Source organism: Scylla paramamosain, chromosome 5 (assembly GCF_035594125.1).
Source record: "Scylla paramamosain isolate STU-SP2022 chromosome 5, ASM3559412v1, whole genome shotgun sequence".
Taxonomy (NCBI): Eukaryota; Metazoa; Arthropoda; class Malacostraca; order Decapoda; family Portunidae; genus Scylla; species Scylla paramamosain.
The window spans coordinates 21,652,556-21,665,055 of NC_087155.1; the positions used below are offsets into that span (position 1 = coordinate 21,652,556).

General features: G+C 48.4%; 1 long non-coding RNA gene across 2 annotated transcripts in view; it reads left to right on the forward strand.

Annotated features, from left to right (window-relative positions):
- LOC135100333 (uncharacterized) overlaps nucleotides 1-12,500 on the forward strand; it is a 62,629-nt gene that overhangs the window by 5,203 nt on the left and 44,926 nt on the right. The window contains exon 1 of one of the 2 annotated variants that reach the window (XR_010268613.1): nucleotides 3,652-3,964. The exons of the other annotated variant lie outside the window; for it this stretch is intronic. This is a non-coding gene — a long non-coding RNA (uncharacterized LOC135100333). Of the gene's footprint in view, nucleotides 1-3,651; nucleotides 3,965-12,500 lie in introns of those variants that run through there. 2 annotated transcript variants of the gene reach the window in all.

Sequence of the window (12,500 nt, forward strand, 5' to 3'; positions counted from 1 at the left end):
AAACGAGCACAACCTTGAGACCAAAACAGAAACACATTCCTTGTTAACACTTGGAGGTGTTTGATCTAAAATGTTGTAGCTTGGGAGATTTAGTATTTACATTCTAAATGTGTGTGTGTGTGTGTGTGTGTGTGTGTGTGTGTGTGTGTGTGTGTGTGTGTGTGTGTTACCACGTGGTTTGAGCTGTGTGTGGAGTACCAGGAAGGAAAAACAGGATGAGTAATAGCAGCAGCTGGAGGAGGAGGCGATCCTGACTCACTGGTATTGCGCTTCAGGCACTGAGGGGCACGACAATTAGTGTTGCGACAGACGTCCCTGAATAGGGTGGCTGCTGAGGCCTGTAGGTGAAAGATGAACAGTCTGTGTGCCGTCTGTGGTTTAGTTGTGCCCACGTGAGCTCCTCAAGTTTTTGAAGCCTCCTGCAGGTTCTCGAAGCCGGAGCCGAACCGGCTAACGTAACAATAACCAGACTCCCGGACTAGCCAGAACGTAGACTGGGTCCGGTGAGCCTGTTAACCACATTCTCCTGTCCCGGGGTGCCAAAGGCGATAATTAAGTCACCTTTGATTTTATGGCTCATTATGAGAGTTAAGGATCGTGGGACTCAGTGTTGGCTACTGTCAGGCTGCCTCCACTCGACGAGGAGTGTCAGGTGGGATACCGCGAGGTGCGCTGCGGACCCACCTCGTAATCGAAATTTATTGAGTAGAAACTACGCCTTAAGATAAGGTGTCAGACACTTACCTGTTAAGATACTTAAAAAATGCTACTTATGAGAGCATTTTTTCGCCAATCGCCGTACGTGGCGTTGTCTTCAGAGTCTGTGTTTTGGGAGGAGCGTGGCTGAGAGATCTGTCTTGCCCGCAGGGGAAGCTACTGTCACCACTCCTGCAGGCAAACCCTTGAGTGTGCTGGCAGCGTGTCGGGAGTGTTTGAGGGAGAGCCTCTGCTACTCAAGGCAACATATCTAGTGTTGAGACGAAAAGCTGGAGTAGCTCGTCTTCTCTCGATACGCGTAAAACAATAACACCAAGGTGGAGCGTAGCACCGCGGGGGGAAATACTCAGGGCCTCGTCCAAACACCTCCGCTGGGAACATGAAATGTGTAAATTCGAAGCCTTGGTACTGCACTCACGACGCAAGGAAACCACTTGCCGAGCCTCAGACACTACGATACACCCACAAAAGAGCAAACTTAACTCACAGATGTGACAAGACAGTTTTAAAACGCAGTATTTTTTTTTTAGAAACGCAAAACTGTCACCCCGCAACAGGAGCTACCGAGTTTGCCACTGACAGCATGACACCGCCGCCAACGCCAGAACAGCGTCGCCGCCACGACGCCCGAACCACGCTTTGTGAAGGAATCCAGAGATGTGATGAATAACAAATACTGTCCAAAAAAATATTCACTTTCATCCCATCAGCTAGGTGTTTATCCGGCGCACTCAGTAAAATATTGCTATTTAAAACCGCATTCTCCACACAGGCAACAACATTGTAGCTCAGCCATAAATAATGCTGCCCGCAATTTTTCATTCCAAGCGACCCGTAGCAGAATTCTGTTCTTCGTTGTCAGGTTTGGCTAAACGGCGGTAGCGCACACTGTAATGACGCAACGAGAACAAAACGCTGTGGAGAGAGAGAGAGAGAGAGAGACACACACACACACACACACACACACACACACACACACACACACACACACACACACACACACGAAGGCAGCGTGAGGGATGGGGTTCGAAGGAAGCCGATTGTTCCTTTGTAGCTAAATGAGTAAAGATAGAGCAGGTTACTTACTCAAGAGAAAAACAGCAGTAGGCTTGGTGTTCCGTGAAGAGATTCCCTAAGGTATGGCATGCAACCACCACCTCATTTAGCACAGTGCTCCTCTGCCCCGCGCTACATTCCATCACTGAAACTTAGTCACGTATAAATTGTCTCATTATTCGCAACTGGTAAGCCGCCGAAGGGAAGATATACTTCAGAGGGGAACGATAAAGTATAGAGGCGTGGACGGGGGTCTCCTGCTTAATGCACGGCCCAGCGCGGCCATAAATACCTAAGGTTGGCAAGCTGGGTCTCCCTGGAGGCTACGCCGCCATCCATCGCGAAAATCAAACATCCATTCTTGCCGATGAATCTGAAATAATTTTCACCAAGTGGTCGGGACGCGCCCGGCCACTTCACCTCATCCCTCTCGGCCCAACTCGGCCTCGGGTCGCGGAGAGCATGAATTGTCGCCGCCAGGGAGCGTGAAGGCATAATGAGAATTTACGGGAGTGGCCAATCAGAAGGGGGAGCCCCGTAGATTAGGATTACCATCTGATTCGATTAAGATCTCAGTAGATAAGACCCATGGCCAGGTGCGCGGCTTTATGCGCGCGCCGCCGCCGATATTAATTGCAGGTAAAGAACAAAATTATCGAGCACTTAGCGATGGCTGTCCGCAAGAGAACATAAATTGGAAGCTTAAATAGCCTGTAATCATTCGGTTTAAGTGAGGAGTCCCCGGCTGCCTGCGCGGGGCTCTCAACACAATAAAGTGGAAGACGGGGAGTAATCAGCGTATCATTAGTGTTTTTAAGTGCCTGTTGCATCGGATTCCTCCCTGAGGCTTCGGGGGGCCGGGATGGAATGCAAGGTGCATTTTCCAAGCGGGGGGGATGCAGACAGGGTGTGCTTGTACTTGTTGCTGAATCTTTAATGTTACGCGAAATACGACGCTATTCATATCCATATATAGACAACATGTTCAGCTGTAAAAAAGAGATCATGCCAATAAAAGATTTGAGTTTCTGCACCCCTCCCCTTCTTCCCACTCCCTGTGGGATTGTTCATCTTCTGGAGTGAAAAAAGAATGGAGACGCCAGACACGACACTTCGAAGGCGACACGAGGCGAGGAAAAAAAAAAAAGAGGAGAGAACCAACAAGGTGCGTTTCTCTCCATTTCAGTCTCACGTGACAGCGACGCCGGTGATCACCAATAAACTGTTCAGTGTCAGGTGTCATGGGCGTGAGTGTAGGGAACAGGGACAGCGGAGAAGAGAATGGTAAGGAAAATTAATAAAAACTAGATTAAGGAAGAAAAGATTAAGGAGGAAAAGAGGAAAATGTACAATGAAAACTGGAAATAGATATAAAGTCGGTGAGAAAACTTGAAAAAGCAATGCTCAGAGTTGCGTTAAGTGATAAAATGCAACGTTTTGTGCCTTTCTCTCTTCCTCACTCCCTTCACTTTATTTTCTACCTCTCATTATTTCTCTCCTGCCTTTCCCTTCTCTGTGACAACTCGGGGGTAGAGAGGAATCTGTCAAGTTTTCTCCCTCAGGCATACCCGGAGGCCTAAGACAAGCGTGGCCTCCGTAAGACCCTCCCACTTCTCTCTGCTGGCCTATGAAACTGAATGACGTCTGCCTTGTATTCCATTAACCACACAAGTCGGTATCGCTTCATCGGTGTCCGGTGCGGGATTTGTATATTTATCCCTTTTACAGAGATTTAGTGCCATAAGAATTTGTTGTCTTACGCTCCTACGACAAAATGTAAAGATTTTTTTGTCTGCTTTGTTTTGCCAGGATGTGGCCAAGTATCAAGGAGAGGGGAAGGGGGGGGCGGGGAGGGGAACGAGGAGGAAGAAGGTGTCGCTTTGTACTCGACCGGAAATACCTGTTTTTGACGTGTGCAGCGGTTAGTTATCAGTGGAAGCACGGCGCCCTTATCTGTTACACGCGGCAGACATTACTCGTAGCCACGTTGCAGCGATACAATACGAGTGGCTCGAGGCATTTGTTTTTACGATAAACTTTTATATCGGTGTCAAACAACGCTTTGGTTCGTGTCCGTACGAACAGAGTTGCTCCCACCCACACCCGTCATCCTTACGACGTGCTCGGCAGTGAGGTGTTAGTCGTGAAGGTGATATTTCAAGACAGAGGAGGGCGGGAGCTAAGGACGCAGGTAATACCGTTTTTTTCAGATTTGCGTCGCGAGTGAATTATTTTGGTGTCTGTTTAGGTGTGCACAAGGGCATGATTTATCGCCGCGTCAAGTCCCCTTCTCGTATCATATCAGGACCTGTCACCGAGTCTCCATATTTTACTCAGGGACAAAACAATTTCTGATGTTCGTAATAATAAATATTTTTTGTTCTTCCCTTCCCCTCCCTTCCCCTTCCTCTTCCCCCCTTCCTCTCCTCCTCACCTTCTCGACAAAGTTGTTTGTCAGAGACCGCCTCAAGTCCGAAGCTTGCCAAAAATGGACGAAATATTGTGAGAAGGGAGCACTGGCCACCAAAGGCCACCACGCCACTACCTGACGAAGGGCTGACTCAGACGGATGCGCGGGCCGCCGGGGTGATGCGTTTACAAATCGTCACACGCATATGCATAGACGCATTTAGATACCCACACACTCGAAGGCGGCGAAGTAAGGCCTCTTGTGGCGATGAACGCGCACCGCCAAACAGGTCCATGCGGGCGTGAGGGCAGCGGGCGGGCAGGGCGGAGGGCAGAGCAACGCCCACGAGGAGGTCCCGCCCTCGGAAGACGCACGAGAGACGGATGTTATAAATATTCAAGGCACGTCGTGATGGGACTATTGCCTGGTGTGTGTGTGTGTATGCCAGCCGCCCCTCCCTTCTGTGCTCGCGGCGCCCCCGGCCACCTTGACTCTGGCCGCTCTGTTATTTTGCAGCGTGACCACCGCTTAGGTAGCGACAGACTGCGGCCTGAGCAAACTTCTGGTAGCTTTCCCGGCCATTACCTTAATGTGGGGGAGATACCTCTAATCATCCTCTCTCTCTCTCTCTCTCTCTCTCTCTCTCTCTCTCTCTCTCTCTCTCTCTCTCTCTCTCTCTCTCTCTCTCTCTCTCTCTCTCTCTCTCTCTCTTCCTCCGTAATTACACACACACACACACACACACACACACACACACACACACACACACACACACACACACACACACACACACACACACACACACACGTACGTTATTAACTTTCCCCAATGACTATGGAAAACTTTAGCATTATCTTCATACTTGTTCATAAGACGAGACGCTCAGAACCAAGAACCTGTAATCACCATTATATAGTTTTTCTCTTCCTATACAAGTTAAGTCTGTTTCTAACCTCTCATCAGAAAAATCCTTGGGACAGTGCCAGTAGGTTCCCGCCGCAGTGTGTCTAATGTGATAAGTGATGTGCGCCTGGCCCCGTCCATGTGCCGCCCAGCCCGCGTCAGATGAACAATTGTTTAGGAGCGATTACAAGCAACACGGTGCGGCTTAATGGCTCGCGAATCACCGTCTCATTTTTTTTTTTTCTTAGCTCATGGAGAGGTGAAGATTATCAATTCACTCCACCAGTTACGAGATGAATTAATACTTTATACTGTGGATGGAAGGATATTAGCGGTTTATTTTTTTCTTGTAGTGTAAAAGTTTTTTTCTTTTATAAACATACTATATACTTTTCTTCCCCTCTCTTCTTCAGACATGTTTCCTCTTTCTAGAATCTGCAGCCAGTCACTTAATGGCCGTTATTAGTGAAGAAAGTTCGTTTCTCTCTCTCTCTCTCTCTCTCTCTCTCTCTCTCTCTCTCTCTCTCTCTCTCTCTCTCTCTCTCTCTCTCTCTCTCTCTCTCTCTCTCTCTCTCTCTCTCTCTCTCTCTCTCTCGTCACCCGCGGGCCAGTAACAGTAAGAACCTCTGTGCTTCACCTCAGTCCCGTGTTCCAATCTCTTTAATGGTTCTGTGTTGTCTTTTTTTTTTCCCTGTGGAGCCTCGAGCAGCTTCCACTTGTATGAAAAAAAAATATATGCGACGCGATCTACTCACTCAGTCTCTCACTCACTCCTTCACTTCCCTTGCCTCATTAACCTTCTTCACCTTCCCTCTCTCTCCCTCTCCCAACAACCTTTGCCTTTTTGCCTACTCGCAGGTCTTGCCCTACACACCCTCTTGCCCTCTTCCTTCCTCCACCTGGCCCTTCCTTCTTCCGTCACCTGATCATACGAGTCTTTCATTTTTTTTTTTTTTCGTTTCTTAACGTGCAGCGATCTGTGTAAGATTAATTTCCGAATGTTTTTTTTTTTTCCTCCATTTTCCTTTTTTTTTTATCTTCTTGTCAGGCTGTGTTTAGGTGAAGGCAAAGTAATTACGTGTGTGATGTGAGGCGAGGCACGCACGCACACGCACGGACGTAGGCGCGCACACACACACACACACACACACACACACACACACACACACACACACATACACTTACACTTTTAGGCTTGAAACCAACACAAAACGAAACAAAACACAAATGATAAACCGCTTAAGAGCAAACATACACCACCACCACCACCACCACCACCACCACCACCTGCCTCCCTGAGTGACGCGTCCACGGTGAGCGAAAGCCTCCGACACTGCGTGACGAAGCGTTATGACACACAGGGAATGGAGAAAAAAAAGCCGCTGCTCGACAGTGCCTTATCCGTCTGGTGGTTATTTTGACCATTTACGGACTGAAAACCTCCACCCTTTCACGTCCAAAGGGCAGTACTCTTTACTCTTTACAGTGGCAGCAGTGGTGGTGGCGGGGGTGGTGGTGGTGGTACTGGTGGTGGTGATATTTTTTTTATTATATTTTATGATTTTCAATGCAGTTCTGCTCGTCATCTCTTCAAGGGATTTTAGCCTCTTACTCCTCCTCCTCCTCCTTCCTCCTCCTCCTCCTCCTCCTCCTCCTCCTCCTCCTCCTCCTCCTCCTCCTCCTCCTCCTCCTCCTCCTCCTCCTCGCTATCATAGGGGAGGCAGCAGGAGCGCAGTGCAGAGGTGTGAGTGGCAGGAGGAAGCAGAGGTGGGAGGGAGCGTGGCAGGGATGAGATGAGGGCAAGGAACCACCTGCTGGCCGCCCGTCCCCCACACTCACCTGTCACGCCCGCTCCACCTGTCTCCTCTCTCTCCTCTTCCTCCTTTTCTTGCTCTCCTCTTCTTTCTTTTCTTTCTCCTCTTCTTCTTTTTTTATCTTTTGTTTTGCTTGCTTTTTCTCTCCTCCTCCTCCACCTCCTAATTTTCCTTTTTCTCCCACTCGTCTTCATTTTTCGTTTTTTTTTTATCGCTCTCTTCTCCCTCTTCTCTCTATCTTTTCTGTTGTTATCCTCCTCACCCTCCTCTTCATCCTCCTCCTCCTTATCATTCTTCTATCACATCCTCATCCTCCTCCATCTCCTCGTTCCCCACATTCCCCTATTCCCCCTCTTCTTCCTCCTCCTTTTTTTCCTCTTCCTCCTCCTTGCATGTGGGCGATCGACAGCGTTCCCGTGACCTTCAAAACAACCTTCCCTTTTTGTTGAACGCCGCAAGACTCTTGTATAGAATTACGCCCTCAACAAGTTACTGCAAATGAAGTCGTGGCGGTTGTGGTGTACGTGCGTGTAGGTTGTAAGAGCAAATACATGAGGGGCACGTATGTATGTAGAGTTTTTTGTTTTTACCTTGGACAGTCTCCCTGTGATCTATAAAATAAATGAATAGAAATAAAACGATAAAGGATAAGATACGTAGTTAAGTTACTATCCCGTTGTATGTGTGTGTGTGTGTGTGTGTGTGTGTGTGTGTGTGTGTGTGTGTGTGTGTGTGCGCGCGCACTAGCATGTTCGTGTCCCTTTCCTAAAAATATTAATAGAAACGTGTGACAATTCCCCGAAAGTCGTGGGCTATGGATTATCTGCCTTTTTGTTTGCGTTTACCGTGTGTGTGAGAGTGAGTGTTGGGACAGCTGGCCACGCCCCGGGAGCGCACCGCCGCGGACAGCACAATGCAGCGTGTCATCCTTTGTCCCGCAAGCCGCTGATTATCTCCTGACGGATTACCAGAGAGAGAGAGAGAGAGAGAGAGAGAGAGAGAGAGAGAGAGAGGATGGGCAAACAGCAGCTTACCTGTTGGTTCTATCGAAACTATTTGTAATAAGGTACATAGTTTTATCTAAGGTATGAGATGCAGGGTAGTATAAGGAGGGAGAGAGAGAGAGAGAGAGAGAGAGAGAGAGAGAGAGAGAGAGAGAGAGAGAGAGAGAGAGAGAGAGAGAGAGAGAGAGTTTTCAGCTCCATATTCTAGTTTATTTTACATGAATATCATTACATAAGTTATCTTCATTTTTGGCTCCGTAAAACTTTGTTCTTTTGATATTCTCAACGTTATTTTTTTTCTTTATGTACATTTCTTTAGTAACGATTGCCTGAACACTCGTTTGATTATACGTAATATTTTCTTCTCGTGTGGTCATAACAGTCTAGTCTCTACCTTTCAGTAAAATTAATTATCACCATGTTAGCAATATTATTCCCTTCGGTCTCTCTCTCTCTCTCTCTCTCTCTCTCTCTCTCTCTCTCTCTCTCTCTCTCTCTCTCTCTCTCTCTCTCTCTCTCTCTCTACGCAGCCTCGCCCTCTTCTCTTCATTAAAATTCTCTGTTGTCTCGTATATGTCTCGCATCTCTTCTCGCTAAGCTCTCCTTATCTCGCCCTCTCTATGCGCCCTTCTGGTCACCCTCACCCATCTCTCCGGCCCGACACCAACACTTTCTTATACACGTCTGTCTTATTTCTCTCCCTAATCTTGCTCTTATTATGTCCATCTGCTTTGGAAATATATTGGTTCGGGATCTTAGTTGTACATAAAATTTTGTGATGTTTTTAATGTTCGTTTTTCTGAAGAGGAGTAAGACGAGTTTTATTTTATTTTTGTTCATGATACGCGTAAATTTGGTCTTTCTTTTCTTCTTCTTTAGACTCCAGCTTTTCATATTTTATTTTACATTCTTTCTTTTTTTTATGCTTTACTTAGCGTGCTCGCGATGGGACTTGAGTGATTGTGTGTAATAATAAAATAATAATAATAATAATAAACGGTTTATTATTTAGGCAGTTAACAAACTGAAAATGTACATAGGGGGTGGGGAGAAACTTAACATTAATCCTAAAGGTAGTGGTGGTGATGGTGGTATTGGTGGTGGTGGTGGTAGTGGTGGTGGTAGTGGTATTGGTCGAGGTAGTGGTGGTGGTGGTGGTGCTGGTATTGGTGGTAGTGGTGGTGGTAGTGGTGGTGGTGGTGATGGTATTGGTCAAGGTAGTGGTGGTGGTGGTGGTAGTATTGGTCGTGGTGGTGGTGGTCGAGGTGGTGGTGGTGGTGATGGTATTGGTCAAGGTAGTGGTGGTGGTGGTGGTAGTATTGGTCGTGGTGGTGGTGGTGGTATTGGTCGTGGTGGCGGTGGTGGTGGTAGTAGTGGTGGTGGTGGCATTGGTCGAGGTGGTGCTGGTGGTGGTGGTATTGGTCTTGGTGGTGGTGGTGGTGGTGGTGGTGGTATTGGTCGAGGTGATGGTGGCGGTGGTGGTGGTGGTGGTGGTGGTGGTGGTGGTGGTATTGGTCGAGGTGGTGGTGGTGGTGGTATTGGTCGTGGTGGTGGTGGTGGTGGTAGTGGTATTGGTCATGGTGGTGGTAGTGGTGGTGGTGATAGTGGTTTATTTGTGTGTGTGTGTGTGTGTGTGTGTGTGCTTCGAAGCTATAGAATATCCTTTGTGATCTGCCATAAGCTTTTGTTCTTTCGTAATTTTCTCCACGACTACTTGTGTATTTAAGAAAATGTTGATGCTCTGTACTCACAAGCTGTCATAATTATTTCATCTTTGTTAATAAGCACGGCAAACTTGTATTATCATCATCCATTCATCCACTCACCCATCCACCTGCCTGACCATCCATTCATCCACTCAACCAACATCTTACTTAGTCATTAAGCCATCCACTCATCCATTTTATCATCCATCATCCATCTACCCATCCACATAACTTCTTACCCACCCATTCATCCAGCCACTCATCCATCGAGCCTCGCATCCACCCAACCACCCATTCACCTAGTCTCTCATCCACTCATCCAACCATCTAGCCATCCACGCATCTTCCACCTGCCCGTCGAGAGAGAGAGAGAGAGAGAGAGAGAGAGAGGCTGTGGTCTACCATAAAAAAAAAAAGAAAGAGAGAGAGAGAAAGAAAGAAATAGAGAACGTCTGTGTGTTATCCGTCCTTGTATCTCAACCCGAGCGATTTCTCAAGCCTCAATTATCGTCATGGATGCTGCAGTTAGCCCTTCTGTCCGAGTGTTCCTCAGGCTGTTATGATGTGCGCAGCATTCTTATGACTGGCCCGGCTGAAGGATGCGGAGGTAAAGCTCCCATGATACCCCGACTTAAAACCTCATTTGAACTATTTGATCTGTCCATTACCAACCCGTTCATCTCCGGCCAAATTGTGGATAAATGCCTGATAAAAACAAATAGCTTCGTCAAAACGGGCCAATTATACTTAGGGAACATTACAATCAACCGCGTCAGGCAATGGATGGATTCCTAATGACCGTTCCTATGGCTCAGTGGAAGGCGCCACGCTCGGCTCCTAAGAAGTACCTCCAAAATTGCCGGCCTGAGTTATTTGCGCTGCCGTCACGCGAGTCCTCCAAAGTACAGGCTACTGGGCATGGCACAGGGGAGCAGCAGCTGGAGGAGGAGGGGCAGCAGCAGGAGGAGAGAAGAGAAAAGAGGAAGGAAGGAGGAGGAGGAGAGAAGGAGGAGCAGTAGTGGGAGAAAGCAAAAACGAGTAGGTAATTGAGAGAAGATGCATCAAGGAAAGAAAATAATCAGGGAAGCAGAAGCAGTGAGACATGAGAAGAAAATAATGAAAGAAAGACGAGAAGGAGGAGGAGAAGGAGGAGAAGGAGGAGGAGGAGGAGGAGGAGGAGGAGGAGAAGAAGGAGAAGTAGGAGGAGGAGGAGGAGGAGAAGGAGGAGAAGGAGAAGTAGGCGGAGGCGGCGGAAGCGCGCCAGCATCAGGTTATCTTTGTTCAGTGAAGCGGTCGATGGCAGCCAGTCAGTCCCTCATTAAGCTGCCTAATCGAGCAAGCAGTGAGGCGGACGCTCATGGCGAGACTGGACGGTTTATTTATCGTGGTGGTGAGCTGTGTCGTGTCCAGGCGGCGGCGGGGAGTGAGGGCACGACCACGAGAGACAGGGCAGGGCAAGGACGGAAAGTATAAGGCAGGGCAGGGCACGGAAAAGCAGGACACTTAAAGGCAAGGCAGAACAGGACAGATTAGGTAACAGGAGGGGAAGGCAAGGCACAGGTAAAGACTTCCTTGCCTTCTTGTGACCTTCGCCTGCCTCCGAGTGGCCCCGCAGTGTGTCATGGCAGACCAACGCAAGGAGGAAAGACAAAAGCTCGTTATGTGTAAAAAAGAGCGTTATTATTGTAATTTATTGTCATTGTATCGTTATATCTCCGTCATCTATCCATCCATTCTCATTCGCATTCGGCATTTCTGCCTCCCAACCGTCCCTGTTGTCTTTTCGAGGTTTCATAAATTCCTGGGATATTAGCCTGGTGTCCCTTTTATTAGGCGAGGGGTCGGGTACTATCTGTCCCCGAGGCCGACTCGCGGCGACTGGAGTAAACCATCAATGTCTCTCTCTATCACACTGGCACCGCCGCGACAAGATAGCGGCGCCGTCCACGATAAGGAGGCGATCATCTTGACAAATTCCTGCTGTGTGTACAGGGAGTGCCACCCTTTTTCTCCTCCTCGCCCTGTCTCTCCCCACCACATTTCTCTGACCTTCACCCATCAACCCCAACTTCTCTTCCTCCTCTTACTCTTTCTCGTCTCCTTTCCTCCTTTCCTCTTCCACCGTCTCTTCCACGTCTCTCTCTTCCTTACTTTAACACCACTGCACCTCCCCCTCATCGTTCAAACACTCCCGAGCACACTTTCATTATATGCACATTTGTCTTAGTTTACCATCACATCATTTTCTTTCATGGCAAGCATTTTAAAGCTTTCCGCGGCTTCTTTGAGTTTCATCATTATTTTATTTCTTCTTTTTCTTCTTGTTTTCTTCTTTTTCTTGTTTTCCTTCTTCCGTCACAGTCTTACCTGCTCAACACTGCCTCGTGTCACCCTCACCTGTCAGCCGTCACCTCCACCTACCGTCACCCCCACCCTGCCTTACGGCATCCCCCAATTTCTACCGTCACCCACCCAATGCCTGCCGTCACCCCCAAGTGCCTGCCATCACCACTCACCCTATTCTCTCCCTCTCCAGCCCTCCCTCCTTTGCCGACCCCCTCCCTCATCTCCTCTCCCCTTTCCTCCGCCTGCCAGCATACAGATCCTCTCAATAATTCACGCGGCAAACATTCCGTGGGCCGCTAATGCACACGAAGGAGGCGGAGGGTTACGTGGGACGCCGTGGATCAATAACCGAGATTACTAATGAAGAGGCAATTTGAGGTCATCTGTCTAAACGTAAAGCACAATTTTCCGCTGGCGCTTACATAGGACAAGAACGCCAGGGTGGTGCTCCCTCCCTCCACCGGCCTGAGTTATCGGCCCCCAGACTTCCTCCAGCGCTAAATGAACTAATGATCCCACAGAGGCTCTCGTTCTTTCTCCCCCC